The sequence below is a fragment of the Balaenoptera ricei genome, chromosome X (assembly GCF_028023285.1).
Source record: "Balaenoptera ricei isolate mBalRic1 chromosome X, mBalRic1.hap2, whole genome shotgun sequence".
NCBI lineage: Eukaryota > Metazoa > Chordata > Mammalia > Artiodactyla > Balaenopteridae > Balaenoptera > Balaenoptera ricei.
Genome location: NC_082660.1, coordinates 113,743,578 through 113,770,571, shown reverse-complemented (window position 1 = coordinate 113,770,571; position 26,994 = coordinate 113,743,578).

The following is a 26,994-nucleotide window of genomic DNA, read 5'->3' as shown; positions in this document are numbered from 1 at the left end:
ACAGGGTCCTGCTTGGTTTCAATATCTTATTGGAGGAAAATGTGATCAATATCTCTGAGAATTAAATCATGGCATAGGGCTAGAGAGTTGCTATATCCCTGAAATAGGCCATAAAGGTATATCGCTGGTCTTGCCAGCTGAAAGCAAATTGCTTCTGGTGGACTATATGGACAGGGTTGGATAAAAAGGCATTTGCCAAATTAGTAGCGGCAAACCAGGTGCCAGGGGATGTGTTAATTTGCTCAAGCAATAAAACCACATCTGGTACTGCAGCTGCAATTGGAATCACCACCTGGTAAAGCTTACAATAGTCCACTGTCATTTTACAAGATTCATCTGACTTTTGCATAGGCCAAATAGGAGAATTTAATGGGGATGTGGTGGGGATTACTACCCCTACATCTTTCAAGTCTTGATGGTGGCACTAATCTCTATAATTCCTCCAGGAATGTGATATTAGGGTTCACTATTTTGCTAGTTAGAGGCAGTTCTAGTGGCTTTAATTTGGCCTAATCCATCATAATAGCCCTCACACCACAGGTCAGGGAATCAATGTAAGGATTCTGCCAGCTGTTGAGTATATTTATCCCAGTTATGCATCCTGTGGGGGAAATAACCACAGGATGGGTTTGGGAACCCACTGGGCCCACTGTGAGATGCATCAGAGCTAAGATTTCACTGATCACCTGACCTTCATAATTCCCTTCTCTGAATGGTCAACTGCAGTGATGTTTTGGGTCTCCTGAAATTAGTGTCCTTTGAGAGCCAGGGTCTTATAGTCCACAAAAGGTCTGATTATTTTCTTTTCTCCAGTGCATTGGTTCGTTTGGGGAAGGCAGGGAGAAAGCGTAAGAGTGTAAAATTTTGGCAGTGTACTGGGATCCTTCCTCAAGGGGACCTGGCCTCTCCTTCATTCAAGGAGTTCTAGGTATGTAAAATGGCTCAAGACTGGGAATTGACTGAGGATCCATAACTCTCTGTTTTTATGATCCAGTTTAGACTTTTGTTAACTTCACCTAGAACTTTTCTGCTTATACAACTGAAATGATTTAGTAGGCTTCTATCTGTTTCAGTGCTACAGTCACCATGACTAGCCAACAGCATAGGTCTGCATAATTCAGACTATTCTGATTGCTGCTTTGTCTCTACTGTCCATTATAGCAACCACACTTACCTTGCTTTTGGTGGCTGACTGCTGCACCCTGGCCCTTGCCACCTGCCATTTACTCGCACTATACTTAGATTAGGCAATTCAGTGACTGTAGTTCCATGAAAAGGTCTTGCCTACATTGAAGAGCAATTACAGAGCTCTTCAAGGATTCTGGAACTCCCCTCAGAAATTTATTTCTCAGCATTTTGATGAAAGGTGTGTCTTCTGAACCCTCCCTGTGTTGGTGAGTAGGTCTTAAGTACCCACTCTAACATTCAAATCTCCCTAAACCTTTGAATTCCTTTCTGTACATTAAAACTAGGCAGATCTGGCTTTTCTAATTCACTCACTGTGCTACAGCATCAAATGCAGAATTTCTGCTTAGTGAGCCCATCTCAGTAAATTCTGCCTTAGCAACATTAAATCTGTTCCATCATTATCCCACACATCAACATTCTGTCCATTCTCACACATGTCCCAGAGATCTGTTGGTATAAATTAGAAAACTCAGGTAGTTCTTTTGATGTGTAGCACACATCTTCATGGGTCACAAAGTATACCTCGTCTTTAGGGACCTGCTAAAACTTGAGTCTAGTTAAAGGTCTAGAAGCAAGGAGAGCTGGTCTTTGTAGGAGTTCAGGTTTCCTGAGGAGAGATTCCAGCACTCCATTGGAGAAAAAAAACAAATTACGAGTTTGGATGCAGTAGAGATGGTAAGAGGAGCTTTGCCAGCGCTGACTTCCCCCACGGTGGCACTGCATGGGGCTGAATTAGCCGGTGGTGACCTCTCCCACAGGGAAAGGGAGAGTGGTGCATGAGTGCCTGGTTTCCTCAGCTGTGCAGGATGCTTCTGGAGAAACCAGTTTTTCTCCCACAGCACCCCGAGTATTGGAGTGGGACCTCCATGATGGGGGGGAGGGAGGAGATGGAGAAAGAGGCAGATAATACTAGAGAGCATTAAAAGGATGTGGTTCTGCCTTCTTGCACTGTTAGTGGGAATGTAAATTGATACAGCCACTATGGAGAACAGTATGGAGGTTCCTTAAAAAACTAAAAATAGCACTACCATACGACCCAGCAATCCCACTACTGGGCATATACCCTGAGAAAACCATAATTCAAAAAGAGTCATGTACCACAATGTTCATTGCAGCCCTATTTACAATTGGCCAGGACATGGAAGCAACCTAAGTGTCCATCAACAGATGAATGGGTAAAGAAGATGTGGCACATATATACAATGGAATATTACTCAGCCATAAAAAGAAATGAAATTGAGTTATCTGTAGTGAGGTGGATGGACCTAGAGACTGTCATACAGAGTGAAGTAAGTCAGAAAGAGAAAAACAAATCCTGTATGCTAACACATATATATGGAATCTGAAAAAAAAAAAGGGAAAAAAATGGTCATGAAGAACCTAGGGGCAGGACAGGAATAAAGACACAGATGTAGAGAATGGACTTGAGGACACGGGGAGGGGGAAGGGTAAGCTGGAACAAAGTGAGAGAGTGGCATGGACATATATACACTACCAAACGTTAAATAGATAGCTAGTGGGAAGCAGCCGCATAGCACAGGGAGATCAGCTCGGTGCTTTGTGACCACCTAGAGGGGTGGGATAGGGAGGGTGGGAGGGAGACGCGAGGGAGGAGATATGGGGATATATGTATACGTATAGCTGATTCACTTTGTTACAAAGCAGAAACTAACACATCATTGTAAAGCAATTATACTCCAATAAAGATGTTTAAAAAAAAAAAGATGTCGTTCTGGATGACTGCAATCAGAACTACAACAGGAAACCCATGCAAAAGCCCCTGAATAAACCTCACCAGAGAATCCCTGCAAATGGCACCAAGGAAACACGAGTTATTTGTCTAAACTTATCGTTCCTCAGTACTCCAGCCATACTGGCTCTTTGTTCCTGTGATTTTAGGCACAATTCCAATATGGGGCATTCAAACCTGCTGTTGTTTTTATCTTGAATTTTCTTCTGATATTCACATGACTCATGCCCTTACCTTCTTTTTTTATTTTTATTTTTTTTCAGTTTTTTTAAATTAAAGAATATAATCCATACAATTAAAAAGGTGTAAAAAATACAAATTCATTTTTATTATTAAAAACAATTTTTTATTGGAGTGTAGTTGCTTTCCAATGCTGTGTTAGTTTCTTGCTGTACAGCAAAGTGAATCAGTCATATGTGTGTGTGTGTGTGTGTGTGTGTGTGTGTGTATATATATATATATATATATATATATATATATATATATATATCCCCTTTTTTTTAGATTTCCTTCCCGTTTAGGTCACCACAGAGCATTGAGTATAGTTCCCTGTGCTATACAGTAGATTCTCATTAGTTATTTTATACATAGTAATGTATATATGTTCCATGGTGTAATGGTGAGCACTCTGGACTCTGAATCCAGCCCTTACCTTCTTTAGGACTTTGGTCATATTCATAGTGTGGTCTTTCATGACCATTCTATTTAAATTTGGATTCCCTGACACACTTTGTATTTCCTGTTTCCAGTTGTTTTCCTCCACGCCACATATCTCAATCTGATATGTTTTACATTTTATTGTACTTATTTATACATTTATTGTCTTAATCCTCCAATTAGATTATGAATTCCAATATGAGCAAGAATCTTTGTCTTTTACTTAGCGTTTCCTTAGTGCTTAGAAGATTACAGGCCACATAGTAATTTCCCAATGAATATTTATGAGGAAATAAAGTAAGGAAAGAAAAAGGCTGGTAAGAAGGGAGAGAGGGAGTTTTTATTTTCTTCTATGTGCAATTTGATAGCAACTGAAGTTTTTTGGGTAATTGATGCCATAATTAGCTTTGCATTTTTGGAAGGATGCCCTGGGTTCTGGGCAGAGAAGGCCCTGACTACCTTTCCTACCACATCTCTTATGATTCCCATTCTTATTTACTATTCTGCAGCCACTGGACTTCTTTCTGACCTGAAACACTCCCAAGATTTTTTCTATCTCAAGTCATTTGTCCTAGCTATTCCCTTGGCCTAGAATGCTTTTCCTCTAGACCTTTTCGTTACTTGTTCCTTTTCATTATTTATTTCTCAGACTAAATAACTTTCACCATCACAGGAAGAACTTTGCTAGTGACCATAGCTAATGTACCCTGCACCACACGTTCATTAAATCACTCTCTATAATATACTATGTTTCATTTTCATCATAGGTCTTATCATAAATTTAATTGCTTATTTATTTGATTTTGTGTTGATTTTCTGCCCCTCTTGTGTAAGTGGCATAAAGTTATGGCCTTTGGCTATCTAATTAGTTGTTTTATGCCTACTGCATAGAACAGTGTTTTGCACATGGTTGAAAAGCAGTAAACAATGAGTGAATGAAAGGATGGAAAGAGGCATTATGAGTAAAAGCTTAGATATAAGCAAGGGTTGGCTTTTTGGGGGAGATGATGAACTTATCAGTTAAACTAGAAAAAATATGGTAGAAGAAAAGATTGAAAAGGTAGGTATACTGGCATTGGGCCATTACAACTGGGGTCTTTGATCAAATAACAGTGGTTTATGGATTAGCATATCCTTTAGTTTTTCTGATTTACAGAAGCGCTCCAGTGAAGACTGCTGGCATGCTTGTTTCCTAATTGCTCTTATTTTCTATACCTACAACTTAGCCCTCCAAATTGCTAGGCCTCACATTTTAGAGTACATTTTAAAAAAAGGAAATGTTTGCAAATCTAGATCCTGGTGATCTACCACAGAAATTGTGATTCAGTAGGCCTAGATTTTGTTCTAGGAATCTGAAATTTTGGTTAGCTTTTCAGGGAATTTGATGCAAGTTATACCTGGACTTCACCTTGAGAATACAATTCCAGATTTTTGTTTGTTTTAAAATGTAGTAGAAGGTTGATCTGTACTCAGTGCATTTCAGATATCTCCACTATGAACAAAGGATTCAGGCCAAAACACCTTGCAGGCTTAACTGGCTTGATAATATTTTTTGCATCATCTTGTACAGGACATATAATTAATATTAAGTTTAAAAAGGTTGCGTATTAGTCAGCTTAGACTGGTGTAACAAAATACCACAGACTGGATGGCTTAAACAATAGGTACTTATTGTACACTATTATTGAGGCTCGGAAGTCCAAAATCAGGGTGCCAGCTGATTTGATTCCCCAGTGAGGGTCTCCTCCTGGCTTGCAGATGGGAAGGAGGGAGGGAGGAAGAGAGACAGAGAGAGAGAGAGACAGAGAGAGAGAGAGAACACAAGATCTCCTTATAAGGTACCAATCCCATCACAAGGGTCCTACCATCATGACCTCTACTAAACCTAATTACTTCCCAAAGGCCTCATCTCCAAATAACATCACACTGGGGATTAGGGCAACACATGAATTTGGGGAGGACACAATTAAGTCCATGGCAAGTTGCAACTGTTGGGCAAGCATTTCAACCCCTAAATGTGCCTCAGTTTCCTCATTTGTAAAATGGAGATAGTAATGTCATCACCCAAAATAAAGCACATGATCCTTTGGAATAGAAATTAAATGAGTCAATGACAATGGGAGGAAAGTGCTAGCTAATTAATAGTAGTTTTGAAGAAGTAATTATTCACATATCAAAGAGGTGGAAGGAAAATCTGAATCTGGTTACAAGTTACTTTTTTTTTTTTTTTAAATTATTTATTTATTTATTTATTTTAGTTGTGTTGGGTCTTCGTTTCTGTGCAAGGGCTTTCTCTAGTTGTGGCAAGCGGGGGCCACTCTTCATCGCGGTGCGCGGGTCTCTCACCATCGCGGCCTCTCTTGTTGCGGAGCACAGGCTCCAAACGCGCAGGCTCAGCAGTTGTGGCTCACGGGCCCACTTGCTCCGCATCATGTGGGATCTTCCCAGACCAGGGCTCGAGCCCGCGTCCCCTGCATTGGCAGGCAGACTCTCAACCACTGCGCCACCAGGGAAGCCCCACAAGTTACTTTGAATAATTGTATTTATAATTTTGGAAACAATATTTTCCTTCTGTATGCCATTTATTTTACCCTAAAGTAAGTACATGTTATTCTAATAGTCCACAAATAATTTTAAAGGATAAATACTATTTGCAGATACAAATTTGAGAGAGGATGTACATGACCATTCATTAGTGAGTTTGCAAATGTGAGATTCTTTTAGAATTGACATAGCCCTTCTTTTTGAGAATGATCCTATAAATGGAATGCAAGCAAATGAAAAATATTCAGTTGCTCACATGAATAGAAATGATGGTTGAACTAATCTTATGGCAGCTAAAACTAAATTGAACATATGTGCTATGGATACTGTGTGGAAAATTGACTTTTTCCCCCAGCTTTGTTGAGATATAATTGACATATAACATTGTGTAAATTTAAGGTGTACCATGTGATGATTTGATACACATATTTATTACAAATGATTTTCAGAATATGGTTAGTTAACACATCCATCACCTCATATAGTTATAAATTCTTGGTGTGTGGTGAAAACATTTAAGATTTACTCTCTTAGCAACTATCAAGTATATAATACAGTATTGTTAACTATAGTCACCATACTGTACATTAGATCCCCAGAACTTATTCATCTTATAACTGGAAGTTTGTATCCTTTAGCCAACATCTCCCCATTTTCCCTACCCCTCTACCATTATTCTACTCTGTCTCTATAAATTTTTTTTTTTTTAGATTCCTCATATAAGGAAGATCATACAGCATTTGTCTCTCTCTAACTTATCTCACTGAGCATAATGCACTCAGGTACCCTCCATGTTGTCACAAATGGCAGGATTTCCTTCTTTCTTATGGCTGAATATAGTCCATTGTATATATGTATGTACAAAATATATATATGTATATATTTCTTTATCCATTTGCCAGTGATGGACACTTAAGTTCTTTCCATGTCTTGGCTGTTGTGAATAATGCTGCAAGAACATGGGGGTACAAATAGCTCTTTGAGATCTGGATTTAATTTCCTTCAGATGTATACCCAGAAGTGGGATTTCTGGATGATATGGTATCTCTATTTTTAATTCTTTTGAGGAACCTTCATACTTGTTTTTTTCATAATGGTTGTACCAGAAAATTGAGTTTTTATAAAAAGAATGTTCTAGAATGTGGCAGTGCACATTTTTCATACTAAAAAGTCTTTGACATTGTCTCCCTGTAGGTTTATTTTCAAAAGATGAAAGTCAATTTAGACAATTTAGTCAAAGTAGAATTAAATTTGATACTTCTGTCTGATCTTTCATACTGTACAGATACGTATATTTAAAATAGTTTTAAAAGCTCAGTTTTATTGATTTGGACAATAAGTTGGCCACTCACATGTACATAAATTGCTTGTAGTTATCTACTCTTGAGGAGAGGGTGGTAATTTAGAACTATTATCTACATATGTCAGTGGATGAATTAAGTGCTCCAGTGCTCCAGTGACTGAGTGGAGTCAAACAATTTCAAAGAATCCATTGTATTTTCCACTTTCTAAATCCTTTTCCCTGGTAATAAAACCATTTTTGGTTACTATGTAGATGCTTATTTAATCAGAAAAAACAAATAATTTGTTTATAATAATAGTTTTATCATAATAAAAGTAATAAAATAATAGTTTAAAAAATAAAAATAATAGTTTTATAATCATACTTTTATCATAAATGGAGAGGAATATTTAAAGGAAGCAGAAGTCTTGTTCAAATACAAATAATGATGCTAGCATTTTTAGCTTCTGATCATTTGATTATACTGGGCATTGGAAGTGACATCTCAGTCACAGTGTGGCATCATCCTATGTCTACATTTATCTACCTGGCATTTCCCTGTATTTAGGTAACCATGCGTGGATGAATGAACTTGGACTTGAAGGTTTAAGCTGTGATCAAAAGGGTATTAGATATGATTGGGTATTTCTCAGCCACATTAATGAGAAGTTAGACAGTCAGATGCTAACACAATCAACAGATTCTGTCTCTGTTCTTTTAACATTCAACATCCATATTTTCTTATACGTATCACATATTAATCATAAAAATAACTAACATTTCAGAGTTTACTGTGTGACAAATGTTCTTTTATAGATTATCTCCCTTAATTTTCACAAGAACCCAATAAGTGCTGTTATTACCTGCTTTTTACAGATTATGAAATTGAGACCTAGAGAGTTGAAGAATTTACCCAAAATTACACAGATAGTAAGTGGTAAAACAGAGTTATGTATCTAAGCAATCTTGTTTACCCTTAACTGAATCTCTACTCTTAACTGCCAACCTAACATTATCAAAATCTGTTGGGGGTTTTTTCCCGCTTTAAATAGCTCTTTAAGCTGCCCAAGTTTCATTAATCAATGAGTAGTTCAATGTTTTAAACCCCAAGGAGTGTTTACATTAAATCTTTACTTTAATCCTAATAATTATTCAGTTTCACTGAAAAAGGACTAGCAAAACATAAATGAAGTAGAAGTGGCAGTTTCCCCTTAACCTCACCAGTGCTGGTGAGTTAAATTCTCTGGATTTCATTTTCTCCATCTAAATCCGGAGGTAATGCCTGCTTGTTTATATTGCCACCTTCTTCTTATTAAAATCAGTTAAATATTAATTAATAAATTAAATGTAAATATTAATACCAATAGTATTAATATTATTTAAACAATATCATTCATTTCATTCGATTATTTATTAAATATTAATGATTAAATATCTGGAATTAATATTTCAAGTATGTGTGTGGAACTTTCATAAGTACTACATCTTTTAGTTATTTCACACAACAGACACAAACTCACATAAAATTGTGAATTATGTATTATTAAACAGTTTTCAAATGAGGAAATTGAGGCACAAAGGTTATAAATCACACAACTAGAAAGAGGCAAAGTGGGGTTCAAAATGAAGTCTCCTGACACCACAAAATATATACTTTCCTACACATTATACTGAGTACAAATTGAAGCTAGCTATTGAAAAACACTATAGGCTGAAAACAATACCTATTATTATGAGATGGGTGGTGATGAGAGAATAGTGTTCTATAGCTCCATTTTGGTTATAGAAAAAAAAAACTTTTGAGGGATATATTAGAGTAGGCTAGATCATGGTAACAGATTAAAATATGAAATGGCTCAATAAATATGTAGTTCATTTCTTGCTTACCTAAGAGTCCAGGGAAGTTTCAGTTTTGTTAGTTCTGCCTTTTCTAAAACTTGATTTCTAGTGTTACCCAGGAGATTGCCATCCAGGTGGCCAGAAAGGAAAAAGAACCTGGAGAAAGCATGCTAGCTTCTTAAGAGCCTTGGCCTAGAAGTGACGTAGATCACATCTACTCACATGCCATTGTGGATAACTAGTCTTGTGACCACACAAGACTAGTAGTGGTCATACAACTTGCTGGCTGGGTAACTGCTACCTAGGTACAATTGATACTAAAAAATAAGAAATTAGATTGAGCTGGACAGATAACCATCTAATAACCACAGGAGGTTATTCCTTGATACTGAGTTCAACAACCACCTAAAAATGGATTGCGTTTCAGAGGGTATTTTTTTGTTGTTATGTGAGGACCAGTGTGCCAATATTCATTGAAGTGACCACCCCTGGCTGATATATGTGTGTGTTTGTGTGTGTGTGTGTGTGTGTGTGTGTGTGTGTGTGTGTGTAGGAGAAGATGTACCTAAGGCAATTACAGATGAGAATAAACACAATAAAATTATATAAGTTCCATTTTTGCCACCTGCCAAAGGCTCTTTAATAGCCACTCACTTCTAATCATTCTCAAATGAAAAATAAATAGAATTGTAAATGTTGCTAGGATAATTTACTGTTCATCATAAATGAGCAATAAATAGAATACTGTTCATATATTTATAATCAAAATCAAATGAGAACAGTTGTTTGTTTTTTATTGAAGTCTTTAGCTTCCAGGCCATCAGAAGAGAAATAAAACTTTAGCAAGTAAGGACAAAAGGCACTTAGCAGCATCTGTTATCTTTATAAACTGTTGTTTTCTTTGTTAGACCTTCACAAAAGAAGGAAGCTTAGAAATCAACTTTAAACCTCTCTATTCTGATTCCAGAGACTGAAAAAATACTGAAATAAGGCATAAATGTCAGATTTTGTTTGGCAGGTTGAATAAAATAAAGAAATGGTTGTTTGCCTGCTGCTGAAAAAACACTTTTAAGGAGATGTACAGTTATCACTTTAGCTGTAAAATAAATTTGGTTATTTGATCATTTATATAGACCTGAATCACATCTAGAATGGTATGGAATAAAGAATGAACTTTCACCTTATGCTATACTCTCTAAGCTACCTAAATATTATTATATTTTTTTTACCTCCTCTTCAAGGTCAATGAATTGACAAACATTTTTATCGCCTATATAAGTGCTGTATGAACAAGGACGGTGTATTTTTATCAATGTGCAACTTGCGATGGTTTGCTAAATTTACCAAATGTTTTTATAGTAGTTACCATATTGGAGGCCTAAATGTGAAAAGCACACATGAACAATGAAACAGTATAGCTTGCTTTTCCTTTGTCTATATTTCTCGGTCACTTAAATACTTCTAGGTCAGAGGAAATTGAAATCATTATTTTTGTTGCTTATATTACTAAATTATTATGTTGGTTGAATTTTCTTTGCAAAAAATATGAAGGTCTCATGACTTGCTTGAACGCTTAAAGTACATATAGAGAACGTGTTTGATGTGATCATAATTATTAAAGTTTTAACCTTGAAATTAAAAGATATTTTAATAGACTTTGTCACAGGTAGAAGTTGATTTGGACAACTCCCTTCCCTTAAATATTCAAAATAGATGTTGATTATTACTGGGTCACAAAAGTTTTACAGTTATTTTTGTAATTCTAAAATATCATTAGCTAAGAAGAATGAATGAATTGTAATTGACCCACCTATGTAGCTCCAAAGGTAAAGGCCATTATACTAGATTCTGTCCCTTGAGCTATCTGAATAGACATCTAACATTCACCACTATTTTTAAGTCTTTTCAGCTACAAAGAATCTACAATGTGTACAAGTTAGAATTCAGAAGATACCATAATTCTGACATTTTCATTGTAATACAAATATATAGACAGGAAACAGTTCACTTCAAACAATTTTCTTGAATATATTTATTGGCAGTTGGGTATTAACTTTGAGGAACAAAGATGAATAATACAGAGATGAAAGAGATGAATAAACCTCACTATTATTGTTTGCAAATGAAAAATGTAACCAGTCTCCACAGGAAAATGATTGTATATAAATTGAATTCATACGTAGGGCTAAGAAAACAAGAATTTTCTATTAAGTGCATTTTAGTAGATACAAATCTTATGGATTTTTATGTTAATGTTGGTGCCTTACTAGGTATAAAAATTATTTGTACCTATCATCTATCTTTTAAGCATGCTTCTTTTAGTTACTATAGCTACATTTTTAAAAATAAAACTTTCTGCAAACCAAATGAACAAAGTGACAAGTGAAAATTAAAAAAAATAAAATTAAAGAAATATTGTTCTTTAGGGCCCTAACTACTTTCAGTTTGATTCAGAAAATAATTTTACTAAATCATTCTCATTACTCATTATATTTTATTCAGATTTTCTAGTTCTTAAGTCAGTATTCATAGTTTGCACCTTTCTAGGAATGTTCCCATTTCACCTAGTTGGTGAAATTTGGTTGCATGCAGTTATTCATAGTATTCATTCATAATAACTTTTATTTCTCTAAAGTCAGAAGTTATGTCCCCTCTTTCATTTATGATTTTAGTCATGACTCTTTATCTTTGTTTCTTGGTCAAATTACAGGTTGTCAGTTTGTTTTTGTCTCTTCAAAGTACGAACATCTGGTTTTGTTAGTTTTCTCTATTGTTTCTCTAGTGTCTATTTCTTTAATTTCTACTCTAATCCTTATTATTTTCTGCCTCTCCTCGTTATGAGTATAGTTTGCTCTTCCTCTTCATGTGTCTGAGGATGGAAGATTACGTTGTTAACTTTTGGCCAACGCAATATATCCCCTCCCTCTTGGACCTCCCTCCCACACCCCTCATTCCACCCCCTAGGTCATCACAGAGCATCGAGCTGAGCTCCCTGTGCTATACAACAGGTTCCCACTAGCTATCTATTTTACACATGGTAGTGTATTTATGTCAAACCTAATCTCCCAATTCATCCCACCCTCCCCTTCCCCCACCCATGTCCACACATCCATTCTCTATGTCTGCGTCTCTATTCCTGCCTTGCAAGTAGGTTCATCTGTACCATTTTTCTAGATTCCCCATATATGCATTAATATACGATATTTGTTTTTCTCTTTCTGACTTCACTCTGTATGACAGACTCTAGGTCTGCATCTTTTTTTGGATTATTTAATCTATTCTCATTTAATTTTGTTCTTGGAGTTGAATTTATGTCTACCGTTTAATTTTTGTTTTTTGTATGTCTCAAGTCTTTTTTGTTCCTGTATTCCTCCTTCACTGCTTTTTTTGCATTAAGTGAATATTTTCAAGTTTAAGATTTTGATTCCTTTAAAGAATTTTTCACTATATTTTTAAGGGTTATTTTTTTAGTAGTTGCTTTAGGTTGTGCCATATGCATGTTAAATTCTCAAATCCACTTTAGGATTTATACTAACTTAATTTCAGTGAGATATAGAAAGTCACTCTTATTTAGCTCCATTTTATTTTCCCCCTTTTTATGCTTATTTTTATACAAATTACATCTATATATGTTACAAACCTAAATGTATATTGTGATAATTATTGCTTTTGAAAATTGCATGTCTATTAAAGAAGATGATAAAAGAAAGGAGAGCAGGTACACATTTATAAGATTTGTTACATTTAACTTATTATTTACCATTTCTGATTCCCTTTATTGATTTCTGTGTAATTAAGTTACCACTTGGTGTCATTTCCTTACTCCATTACATCTTTGCTTTCATTCACTCCTGTGCTGTTATTGTCATATGTATTACATTTCTGTATGCTATAGGCCCAACAATATAATTACATACATATTGTTTTATACATTTTATTTTTTATGTAAGTTAAGAATAGAGAAGAAATGGACATTTATTTTGTCTTTCAAAATTGCCTCTACCAGTGAGATCTTTGTTTTTTGTGTGGTTTTGAATCTCTGTATGGATTTACAACCTTTCAATAGAACTTTTAGTTCTATTTCAGGAAACTTTTAGTATTTCTTGTAATGAGTCTACTAGTAATAAATTTTCTCAGTTTTTGGTCTTCTGGGAAAGTCTTGCTTTCTTCTTTGAAAGATAGTTTTGCTGTCTATAAGATTCTTGGTTCACAGTCTTTCAGAAGTTTGAATATGTCATCTCACTGCTGTTAGGCCTCCTTTTTTTCTGATGAGAAGCTGTTCATATTATAGGGGTTCCCTTGTACATGATTTGTTTTTCTCTTCCTATTTTCAAGACACTCTCTTTCTCTTTGTCTTTTGGCTTTTCTACTATGTTTCTGCATGTGAATCTCTTTGCACTCTATGTGTAGTTCATTGAACTTCTTGAATGTTTAGCTTAATATTTTTCAGCAAATTTGGGAAGTTTTGGGCAATTATTTATTCACATTTTTTTTGCTCTTTCCTTTCTCCTTTCCTTCTAATAATCTAACTATATGTATGTTGTTGCATTTAAAGGTGCCTCTATTTCTCTGATATTCTGTTCATTTTTCTTCATAATGTTGTCTCTCTTCTTTAGATAATATAATGGCTATCAATCTATCTTTGTTGATTTTTTTTTTTTGCAGTTTAATTCTACTATTGAGCCCTTCTAGTTAACTTTACATTTTCATTCTTGTAATTTTCAACTCCATAATTTCCATTTGGTTAATTTGTTATAATATCTATCTTTTAATTGATAGTCTCTCTTTGATAAAACGTTATCAAACCTTTCTTTACTTCTTTAAGCACGGTTTCCTTTAATTATTTGCATATATTTAAATTAGCTACTTTGAAGTCTTTGTTAAATATGACATCTGGCTACTCTCATGGGCAGTTTCTGTTGCCTCCTTTTTTTACTTATATGAGTCATAATTTCCTGTTTCTTTGCACGTCTCATAACTTACTGAAAACTGGATATAATGTTTTAGATAATATAGTAGTTGTGGATACAAATTCCCCTTCAGCCCTATCCAGGGTTTGTTTTTGTTGCTGTTTGATTATTTATCTCATGACATGCTTGGACCATTTCAGTAATGTCTGTTTCCCCCAAAGTGTGAGAGACATCCACATAAACACACTGGGATGCACAGTTGTTTTAGTATGGATCTCTGCCTCTTTCTCTCTGGTATTCTCTGTTCAGTGGTCTGTTTCATTTGGTAGTAATCCAGCCTTTAGGTTCCAGTAATTACCAGTTGTTTGCCCTATTGTTTTCAACAGTGCCTTGGGGCTTAAGTTGTTCAATACTTTTTTCCAATTGAATTTGGACAGGGTTGATCTTGACGTCAGTCTTTGAGGTTTGTTCTGACTCCAGAAAGGCTCCTAACTCTTTCTTTCTCTGGTTCTCACTGGTGAGCTAGAAGCCTGTTCTTTATCTTGTTGCTCTTAATTAGGAGGAGATATTATTGTTATTATTTTTTAATGGTAAGGCAGACTTTATTCAGGGGGACTACTACATTAGAGTGTCATAATAAGAGAGAGAGATTTGGCTTAATTCTGTATACAACAAAGACAAGTGGCGATTTATAACCAGTGAACAGGGTAGGGGTCAGTGGATGGAAAATTACTAGAGGAAACATCAGGGTTAAGGGAAATTTGGGTTAAACCCACTTGACAGGATTTTTGCTGAAGGCAAATCAGGGCAATATCAAGGGTGGGAGATAATGAATTTGATCAGATATCAAGGGTGGAGAATTTTCACTAAACTGACCCAATAGCATTCTTGCTAAAGCTGTACTAAACTGACCAAGGACGGAGGCCAAGGTCAGGGACTGGTCAGAAAGCAGACACAGCGGAGCCTGACTTAAGTTTTGTCAACAACCCCCTCCCACCTCCCCCCCCTCCCAGTTGAAGGAAAGAAGATCCATTCTTCTTTAGTTGAATAATGTAAGTCCATTTCTCATTTGGTGGAGGCTATTTGCTGGATGGTGGAAACAGTCAATATTTAATGAGAGAGGATTTCTCTGAAAATAAAAGAAAAACAAATAGTAGTAATTGGAAACCAAGTTTCTGAGTCCAGAGAATAGTCAGTTGAGATTTCTGGATGTTAGGCTCAAGCATGAAAGTCATGATCAAATGCATATTTGTTGTGCAGTTTGAATCTTTTTGGTAATGGCATCAGGTATTCCAGTGAACTTTCTGAGTGGACCACTCTGTAGCAGACATGAAGGTCATCCATCAGTAATCTGTTGTGGTGATTTCTTTGAAGTTTTTATCAAGTCATCCAGGTTCAGCTTACAAGGCTTTGGGAAAAGAGCAGCTATTGAGGAGCTATTATTTTTGAGAGTACCCTTAGGCTTGAACTTCCCAATCTTCTGTTCCTGAAAAAGTCAGTTCTTTTGGGGAGAACTTTGTTGTATTTTTTTTTTTTTCTTATGAACTGCTTCTCCACCTAGGCAAAATACCTAAGCCACTACTATGGGCACTGGGTAGGGCAGTAGCCTCTGGTCTTCTCAGCTTGCTTCTCTCAACATAAAACCTCTTTCCTACAAGCATGCCAGGATGAGAGCAATTAGGACCCAGTATTCTCAGCCTGCTACACTTGAGATAGTGCCTCCATTCTATAGGTAGAGGCTGAATAAAGAAGTCCCAAATATTTCAGCCACACTCACCAGGAATTTATTCTCTTCAATTTGGAAGTACAAAGAAAGAGAAATGCTGGCCTCACACCCTTCCCAGAAAGATATAGTAACCCTTGATTGGGAGTTGATGGGAGAGGGGACACCATCTTCTTAACCAAACCCACAGAAAATGGAATTTACTTCAGGATGAGGTGGGTAAAAGGAAGGGAGGCAGCAGGAATATTATTCATTTATTTTTCATTTTATGCCCAATTTTTTAAAAAATTAAAAAAATTAGAATGGTCTTAGATTTCCTGGAAAGTTGTGAGAATAATCCTGACTCAAATGTCTCAGACTCTCACTGTAGTTATTGAGCTTTAATAGTTTTTTTAGCTAGATATTTCCTCATTTTTTGTGTTGTTCTCTTAAGACAATTGCCAGAGACTTTAAATGACTGGGTTTTTTCATAAAATTTTCAAAAATTTTGCTTTGTTTTGCCTGGGAGTGGGTCTGTGGCACACTTCATGCTACCATCCTGGAAGAAGAATTCAGTATCATCCTGCTTTTGAATTTATATTGATTTATCATGAAGGGAACGGAACTAATATAACATTTTCCCATAAGCTATCCAATTATCTTAGTATTAAACAAAAAAATTTTTGTATTTTATTCAGTCATTTGAAATACCTTATTGCACACTGAATTACCATATCCGTTGGGTGTACTTCCAGATTTTCCATTTTAATGCATTATGCTGTCAGTATATTAATAAAAACCTAATATGTTTTAATTATATAGCCTTTATAAGCTGCTTTAATATCAGATATTTTTATACTTTTTTCCTGACTGTTTCAGTAAGTTTGTTCTTTTAAGTGTGTTTATTATAAACTTTTCGAGATCTACCGGGGGAAAAGAACCTAATGGTAATTTTATTAGGATAACTAAAATGTATAAATTTACCTTGGGATGAGTAGAATATTTATAAATTTGTCTTCTTTTCCAAAACCATATATTTCCTGTTTTTAAGTCATTTGGGAATCTTTGAAGTGTTTTATATCTTTCTCATACAGGCTCCGTATATTTCTTGTTAAGCTTATGCTCAATTTTTAAAAAATCTTTTTAAAACAATTTACAGTAGTTTTAGATTCACTGAAATAAAATGTTAAGTAGTACAAAAGGTCCTATGTGCCCTATACCCAGTTTCCCCTATTATTAACATCTTACATTAGTATTGTATATTTGTCACAATTAATGAGTAAATACTGATACAATATTATTAACTAAAGTCCATAGTTTATTCAGGTTTCATTAGCTTTTACCTAATATCATTTTTATGCTCCAGGATCTCATCCAGGATACCACAGTTCATTGGTTCTCCTGAAACTCCTATTAGCTGTGATAGTTTCTTAGGCTTTATTTATTTTTGATGATCTTCAGAGTTTTTAGGAGTACTTATCAAGTATATTGTAAAATATCCCTCAATTGGGATTCGTCTGACGTCTTTCTCATGAATAGACTGGGGTTATGTGTTTGGGGGAGGAAGACCACAGCGATAAGGTCCCACTTTCATTACATCTTATCAATAAGACTGACTTATCAAGGATGATGGTAACATTGATCATTTGGCTGAGGTAGTTTTTCCAGCTTTTTTCACTGTAAAGTTATTTTTTTCCCTATCCATAATGTATTCTTTGGAAGGAAGTCAATATGTGCATCCCACATTTGAGGAGTGGAGATTTATATTCCACCTACTTGGGGGGTATAATCTACATAAGTTATTTGGAATTCTTCCTCAAAGGAGATTTGTCTCTTCTTTCGTATTAATTTATTTAATCACTTATTTATATCAGTGTAGACTCAGGGATATTTATTTTATAGGTTGGGTTATTTTATCCTTTGAGATATTATCCAATATTACTTTAGTTGCTCAAATTGCTATAGCTTTGGCCTTTGGAAGCTCTTTCAGTTGGCTTCTGCATCCCTTTTACACGTTCCCATCATTATAGTTTTTGCTTGCTTGTTTTGTTTTGATTTAGCACTTCCTTAGTTTCTGGCACTAAAAGAGGCTCCAGGGTCAGCTTGTATATTTATTGCCATAGTCCTGAAATTAGCCATTTATAGCCAATTTTAAAATTTATTTTGTAAATAGGAGATTCTCTTCCTTTATATTTTCTAATTGGTTTTGTTTTTATTCATGAGTATTGTTGATTTTTATAAGTTAATTGCATTACCTGATATAGTTTATTAAATTATCTTGTTGGTTGTAGCAGTTTTTACATGAATTCTTTACTTTTCAAGATACATAGCCATATTATTTACAAATTAGGTTAGATGAACTTTTCCTTTCTTATATGTATAATTTAGGTGTTTTCTCCTGTTTAACTGCATTGACTAATATCTACAACATAATACTAAATAGTAGGAAAGATAAAGGAAATCCTTGTCTTGTTTCTGATAGTAACAGAGAAGCCTTTATTGTTTCACTATTAAGTCACATGGTGTTTTGTCTGCTTTGGATATTTTCTTTTTTGGGGGGGTTTATTTATTTATGGCTGTGTTGGGTCTTCGTTTCTGTGCGAGGGCTTTCTCTAGTTGCGGCAAGCGGGGGCCACTCTTCATCGCGGTGCGCGGGCCTCTCATTATCGTGGCCTCTCTTGTTGCGGAGCACAGGCTCCAGACGCGCAGGCTCAGTAACTGTGGCTCACGGGCCTAGTTGCTCCGTGGCATGTGGGAGCCTCCCAGACCAGGGCTCGAACCCGTGTCCCCTGCACTGGCAGGCAGACTCCCAACCACTGCGCCACCAGGGAAGCCCCTGGATATTTTCTAACAGATATCTTAATAGATAAGTCTATCACTTCTTCCAAGTCAGTGTTAATATGTCACCTTTGCAGTTAGACTTAACATAAGCACCCTAACTAAAATCACACTCACATTACCAAACCAAATCCAATAATACATTAAAAGGATCATACACCATAATCACGTGGGGTTTATTCCAGGGATGCAGGATGGTTCAACATCTGCAAATCAATGAATGTGATACATCATATTAAAAAATGAAGGATAAAAATCATTTGGTCATCTCAGTAGATGAAGAAAAACATTTGATGAAATCCACATCCATTTATGGTAAAAAAAAAACTCTCAACAAAGTGTGTTTAGAGGGAATACATCAACATAATAAAGGCTATATAGGAGAAACCCACAGCTAACATCGTACTCTGTGGGAAAAGCTGAAAGCTTTTCCTCTAGGATTGGGAACAAGACAAGGATGCTCACTCTCACCACTTTTATTCAACATAGTATTGGATGTCCTGGGCAGAGCAGCTAGGCAAGAAAAATAAATAAAAGGCATCCAAACCAAAAAGGAAAAAGTGAAACTGTCACAATTTGCAGATGATATAATACTGTACATAGAAAACCCTGAAGATTCCACCAAAAAATTATTAGAACTAATAAATGAATTCAGTAAAGTTACAGGATATCAAATCAATATATAGAAATCTGTGGTGTTTTACACACTAATAAGAAAGACAAAATAAGAAAACAATCCCATTTACAAGTGTATCAAAAAGAATAAAATATCTAGGAATAAATTTAACAAAGGAGGTGAGAGACATGCACACTGAAAACTATAAGACATTGATGAAAGAAATTGAAGATACAAAAAATGGAAAGATATTTCATTTTCATGGGCTGGAAGAATTAATATTGATAAAATGGCCATACTACCCAAGGCAACCTACAGATTCAGTGCAATCCCTATCAAAATTCCAATGGCATGTTTCATAGAACTAGAACAAATAATTCTAAAATTTGTATGGAAACACAAAAGATCCTGAATAGCCAAAACAATCTTGAGAAAGAATAACAAAGCTGGAGGTATCATGCTCCCTGGTTTCAAACTATACTACAAAGCTATGGTCATCAAAAGAGTATGGTGCTGGCACAGAAACAGACACGTAGATCAATGGAACAGAATTGAGAGTCCAGAAATAAACCCAAACATATATGGACAATTAATCTATTTCAAAGGAACAAAGAACATACGATGGAGAAAGAGCAGTCTCTTCAATGAGTGGTGTTGGTAAAACTGGACAGCCACATGCAAATAAATGAAAAGACCATTATCTTACACTATACACAAAATTAACTCAAAGTGGATTAAAAGTTTGAATGTGAGACCTGAAACCATAAAATTCCTAGAAGAAAACATATGCAGTAACATCATTAACATCAGTCTTAGTAATCTTTTTATGGATCTGACTCCAAAGGCAAGGTAAACAAAAGCAAAAATAACAAATGAGACTAAAACTAAAAAGTTTCTCCACAGCAAAGTAAACCATCATCAAAACAAGAAGGCAACACACTGAATGGGAGAAGATATTTGCAATCATATATCTGATAAGGGGCTAATATCCAAAATATGTAAAGAACTCATACAACTCAAAACAAAAAACCAACAACCCAGTTAAAAAATATGCAGAGGACCTGAATGGGCATTCTTCCAAAAGAGGACATACAGATGGCTAACAAGAACATTAAAAGATGTTGAAAATCACTAATTATCAGGGAAATACAAATCAAAACCACAATGGAATTTCACCTTACACTTGTCAGAATGGCTATTATAAAAAAGACAACAAATAATTGTTAATGAGGATGTGGAGAAAAGGGAACCCTCGTCCACTGTTGGCAGGACTGTAAATTGGTGCAGCCACTATGGAAAACAGTATGGAGATTCCTCAAAAAATTAAGAATAGAACTACCATAAAACCCAATTATTCCGTTTCATGGTATTGCACCCTGTGATCATCGCATATATGCATCCCCATATTCATTACAGCATTATTTATAATAGCCAAGACATGGGAACAACATAAATGTCTATCAACAAATGAATGGATATAGAAAATGTGGTGTATATACAATGGAATACTAAGCCATTAAAAAGAACGAAATTCTGCCATTTGTGACACCATGGATGGACTTTGAGGGTGTTACACTAAGTGAAATAAGTCAGATGGAGAAAGATGAATACTATATGTGGAATCTAAAGAAAAGCAACCAATAAATTAAAACAAAAAGTTATCAACACAGAGAAGAGATTAGTCATTACCAGAGGGGAAAAGCATTGGTGGTGGTGAAATAGGTGAAGGCGGGTCAACTCTGTGGTGATGGATGATAACTAGACTTGTGGTGGTGATCACTCTGTAGTATATACAGATGTTGAACTATAATGCTGTAACTTGGAAATTATATAGGTAAATAAACAAACAAATAAAATTGCACTCATTCCCACCCCACACATACAATCAGGCCTTCTAATCTCCCTTGCATAGCTTTATTTGCTTCCACAAAACTTCTCAACTTCCAAAGTACTATATACTGCATTTATTTATTAATCTCATTGTGTATTACCTGTTTCCCTGATGAGAATATAATTTCTCTGAGGACAGATAACTTTGTCTCCTTCAATAATCATCCTCACAGCCTAGAATGATGTCTGGCATACAGTAGTTCCTCAAGCAATATTTTATAATCAATGAATATATAAATTCTTCCTCTTGATCCTCAGTATTTCATCTTTATCTCTTCTATAGCAATGTACTTTTAAGCTGTTTTATTTGTATACCTTGTATTGTACTAATGTTTTAGTCCCATAAGTGTAGGGACTGTGGATTACTCATATCTTTATTAATTCCTCCAGCCAGAAATGTGTTTCATATGTAGTCAGTATTCAAAAACAATTTAAAAAGTCCAATTATTACATTTGTGTTTGCAGATCCAGATCAATAACAAGATCTGAGTCTGCTTGCGATATCAACTGCTAATCCAAATGGCACTGATTGAAATTTACCCTCTATCTTTTTGAACCACCAATCACTATTCATTCTCTTATTCCAGCCTCACAGCCTTGCTATTCCTTGAATATACTACATTTATAGAAACTCAGGGAGTATTTTTTCATGCTGTTTTCATTACATGAAATACTTACTTTTAAAAAAGGTTTTTAAATAGGTTTAGCGTGATTTTATGTTCACAGCAAAATTTAGCAGAAAATAGAGTGTTCTCCTGTATCCCATGCCCCTACACATGCACAGCCTTCCCCACTTTTAACCTCCAGCACTAAAGTGGTACATTTGTTATAATCTATGAATGTCCACTGACACATCATTAACACCCAAAACCCACACCAGGATTCACTCTTGGTGTTGTACATTATATGGGCTTTGACAAAAGTATAAGTACATGTATCCATCATTATAGCTTCATACAGAACAGTTTCAGTGCCCTGAAAATCCTGTCTTCTGCCCGTTCATCATTCTCTCTTCCCTAACCCCAACAACCACTGATCTTTATACTGTCCCTACTTTCACCTTTTCCAGAATTTCATATAGTTGAATTATAAAGTATATAACCACTTCAGATTGGATTTCTTTACTTAGTAATATGCATTTAAAGTTCCTCCATGTTTTTGAGGGTTTGGAGAAAAAGGAACCCTCCTATACTGTTGGTGGGAATGTAAATTGGTGTAGCCACGGTGGAGAAGTGTGGAGGTTCCTTAAAAAACTAAAAAATAGAGTTACCATATGATCCAGCAATCCCACTCCTGGGCATATATCTGGAGAAAACTCTAATTTGAAGATACATGCACCCCAATGTTCATTGCAACACTGTTTACAGTAGCCAAGACATGGAAGCAACAAAGATGTCCACCAACAGATGAATGGATAAAGCAGATGTAGTACATATATACAATGGAATATTACTCAGCCATAAAAAAGAATGAAATAATGCCATTTGCAGCAACATAGTTGGACCTAAAGATTATCCTATTAAGTGAAGGAAGACAGAGAAAGACAAATATCATATGATATCACTTATACGTGGAATCTAAAAAAAATGATACAAATGAACTTACTTACAAAACAGAAATAGTCTCCAGGCCTAGAAAACAAACTTATGGTTACCAAAGGGGGAAGGGGGGAGGCATAAATTTAACATACATACATATATATAAAATAGATAACGAACGAGGACCTACTGTATAGCACAGGGAATTATATTAAATATCTTGTAATAACCTATAATGGAAAAGGATCTGAAAAAGTATATGGAGACACACACACACACACACAGACACATATATGTAAAAAAGGTTCCTCTGTGTTTTAAACAGTTTGATAGCTGATTTATTTTTATTGGTGCATAATATTACATTGCCTGGATGTACCACTATTTATTCAGATACTGAAGGACATCTTGGTTGCTTCGATGTCTTAGAAATTATAAATAAAGTTGCAATAAACATCTATGTGCAAGGCTTTGTGTGGACATGTTTTTAACTTCATTTGGGTAAATACCAAGGAGTATGATTGCTAGATCACATGGTAACAGTACGTTTAGTTTAGTAAGAAATATCATCCCCAGCATTTGGTGTTATCAGTGTCTTAAATTTTTGCCATTCTAGTAAGTCTATAGTGGTATCACATTGTAGTCTTAATTTTCATTTCTCTAATTACATGTGATGGTGAACATCTTTTCACATGCTTATTTGCCACCTCTCTATCTTTGGTGAGCTGTCTGTTCATATCTTTAGCCCATTTAAAAAAATTTTTTATTGGAGTATAGTTGATTTACAATGTTGTGTTAGTTTCAGGTATACAGCAAAGTGATTCAGTTATACATATACATATATCCACTCTTTTTTAGATTCTTTTCCCATATAGGTCATTACAGAGTGTTGAGTAGAGTTCCCTGTGCTATACAGAAGGTCCTTATTAGTTATCTACTTCATATATAGTAGTGTGTATGTCAGTCCCAATCTCCCAGTTTATCCCCCTCCCTCCTTATCCCCTGGTAACCATCAGTTTCTTTTCTACATCCGTGACTCCTGTTTTGTAAATAAGTTCATTTATACCCTTTTTAAAAATAGATTCCACATATAAGAGATATCATATGATATTTGTCTTTCTGTGTCTGACTTACTTCACTCAGTATGAGAATCTCTAGGTCCATCCATGTTGCTGCAAATGACATTATTTTGTTCTTTTTATGGCTGAATAATACTACATTGTATATATGTACCACATCTTCTTTATCCATTCCTCTGTTGATGGACATTTAGGTTGCTTCCATATCCTGGCTATTGTAAATAGTACTGCAATGAACATTGGGGTGCATGTGTCTTTTTGAATTATGGTTTTCTCCAGGTATATGCCCAGGAGTGGGATTGCTGGATCATATGGTAGTTCTATTTTTCGTTTTTTAAGGAACCTCCATACTGTTCTCCATAGTGGCTGTATCAATTTACAGTCCCACCAACAGTGAAAGAGGGGTCGCTTTTCTCCATACCCTCTCCAGCATTTATTACTTGTAGATTTTTTGATGATGGCCACTCTGACCGGTGTGAGGCGATACCTCATTGTAGTTTTGATTTGCATTTCTGATGTTGAGCATCTTTTCTTTAGCCCATTTTTTAATCAGGTTGTTCATTTTCTTGTACAATTTTAAGAGTTCTTTATTTATTTTGGATAATAGCCCTTTATCAGATGTCTTTTGCAATTATTTTCTTCCATTCTGTGGCTTATATTCTATTTCCCTTGACAGTATCTTTCACCAAGCAAAGTATTTAATTTTAATGAAGTTCATTTTTTTAATTCTTTCTTTCATGGATTATGTCTTTGGTGTTGTATCTAAAACTTTATAGCCAATCCCGATGTCATCTAGAATTTCTCTTGTTATCTTCAAGAAGTCTTACACTTTTGAATTTTACATTTAGATCTATGATTAATTATGAGTTGGTTTTTATGAAGGGTGTAAGGTCTCAGTCTAGATTCATGTTTTTGCATGTGGATATCCAGTTATTCATGCAACATTTGTTGAAAAGACTGCCTTTTGGGCTTCCCTGGTGGTGCAGTGGTTAAGAATCCTCCTGCCAATGCAGGGGACACAGGTTCGAGCCCTGGTCCAGGAAAATCCCACGTGCCGTGGAGCAACTAAGCCCATATGCCACAACTACTGAGCCTGCACTCTAGAACCCATGAGCCACAACTACTGAAGCCCGTGCACCTAGAGCCCATGCTCTGCAACAAGAGAAGCCACCTCAATGAGAAGCCCACACACAGCAACGAAGAGTAGCCCCTGCTCACTGCAACTAGAGAAAGACTGCGTACAGCAACGAAGACCCAATGCAGCCAAAAATAAATAAATTAAATAAATAAATTTTTTAAAAAAGAAAAAGACTACCTTTCCTCCATCGTGTTGCCTTTGTTCCTGTTTCAAACATAAGTTGACCATATTTTTGTGGGTCTGTTTCTGGGCACTCTATTCTGTTCCATTGATCTATTTTGTCTGTTCTTTCACCAATGCCACTCTGTCTTCATTATTATAACTTTATATTTAAGTATTGAAGTTGGATAGTGTTAGTACTCTCATTTTGTTCTTCTTCAAGATTTTGTTGGCTATTTTGTTTTGTTTTTTTTTTTGTCTTTCCATTTAAATTTTAAAATCAGTTTGTCAATAGCCAAAAAAATGACTTGCTGGGATTTTGACTGGGATTTCATTGGATCTATAGACAAGGTTTTAAAGGAAAGACATCTTGACAATATTGAGTCTTCCTATCCATGAACATTGAATCTCTCTCAATTTAATTAGTTTTTTATTTTGTTCTTCAGAGTTTTGCAGTTCTCATATTGATCTTATACATATTTTGTTGGATTTATACCCAAGTATTTCATTTTGAGGGGTAATAATTTAGTGTGTTTTTGTGTTTTTAATTTGAAATGCCACTTGTTTATTGCTGGTATATAGGAAAGTGATTGACCTCTGTATATCAACCTTATATCTTGAAATCACTGTAATTGTTGTTAGTTCCAGGTGTTTTTTTGTCAATTCTTTCAGATTTTCTACATAGGCAGTCATGTCATCTGTGAACAAAGACAGTTTTGTTTCTTCCTTCCTAATCCATATACCTTTTATTTCCTTCTCTTACTGCACTAGCTACATCTTCTTATATGGTGTTGAAAAAGAGTGGTTAATGGGGACATCTTTGCCTTGTTCTTGCTTCAAGTTTCTTACCATTAAGTATGATGTTAGCTTTTGTGTTTGTAGATGTTGGCATATTGAGATGTTAGTTATCATGTTGAGAAAGTTCCCCTTTATTTCTAGTTTATTGAGAGTTTTTTCTAAAGAATGTGCATTGCATTGGATTTTGTCATGATTTTTCTACATCTATTTATGTAATCATGTGCTTTTTCTTCTTTAGCTTGTTAATGTGATAGATTACATTAATTGATTTTTGAATGTTAAGCCAGCCTTACACAACTGTTATAAATCCCACTTGGTCATAACATATAATTATTTTTATACATTGTTGGGCTTGATTTGCTAATATTTTGTTGAGGATTTTTACATCTACATTCGTGAGAGTTATTGCTCTGTAGTTTTCTTTTCTTGTAATGTCTTGTGTGGTTTTGATATTAAGGTAATGCTGGTTTCATGACATGAGTTAGGAAGTAGCCCCTCTTCTTCTGTCTTTTGAAAGAGATTGCAGAGAATTAGTAGAATTTCCACCTTAAATATTGGATAGAATTCACCAGTGAACCCATCTGGCTCTGATGTTTTGTTTTGTTTTGTTTTGGAAGGTTATCACTTATTAATTCAAGTTTTAAATAGATACAGGTCTATTCAGATTGTGTAGTTCTTTTGTGAGGCTTGGCAGATTCTGTCTTTAAAGGAATTGGTCCATTTAACCTAGGTTATCAAATTTGTGGCCATAGCATTGTTGATAGTATTCCTTTATTGTCTTTTAAACGTCCATGCAGTTTTTAGCAAAGTCTCCCCTTTCATTTCTGTGATTATTAATTTCAGTATTCTCTATTTTTTCTTAGTTAGCCTGGCTAGAGTTTAATGAATTTTATTGATCTTTCCAGAGAGTCAATTCTTGGTTTTGTTTATTTTCTCTATTGATTTCCTGTTTTCATTTTCAGTAATATCTAAATCTTTTCTTCTGCTTACTTTGAATATAATTTGTTGTTCTTGTTCTAGTTTCCTAAAGTTGAAACTTATCAATAGATTACTGATCTTTAGCTCG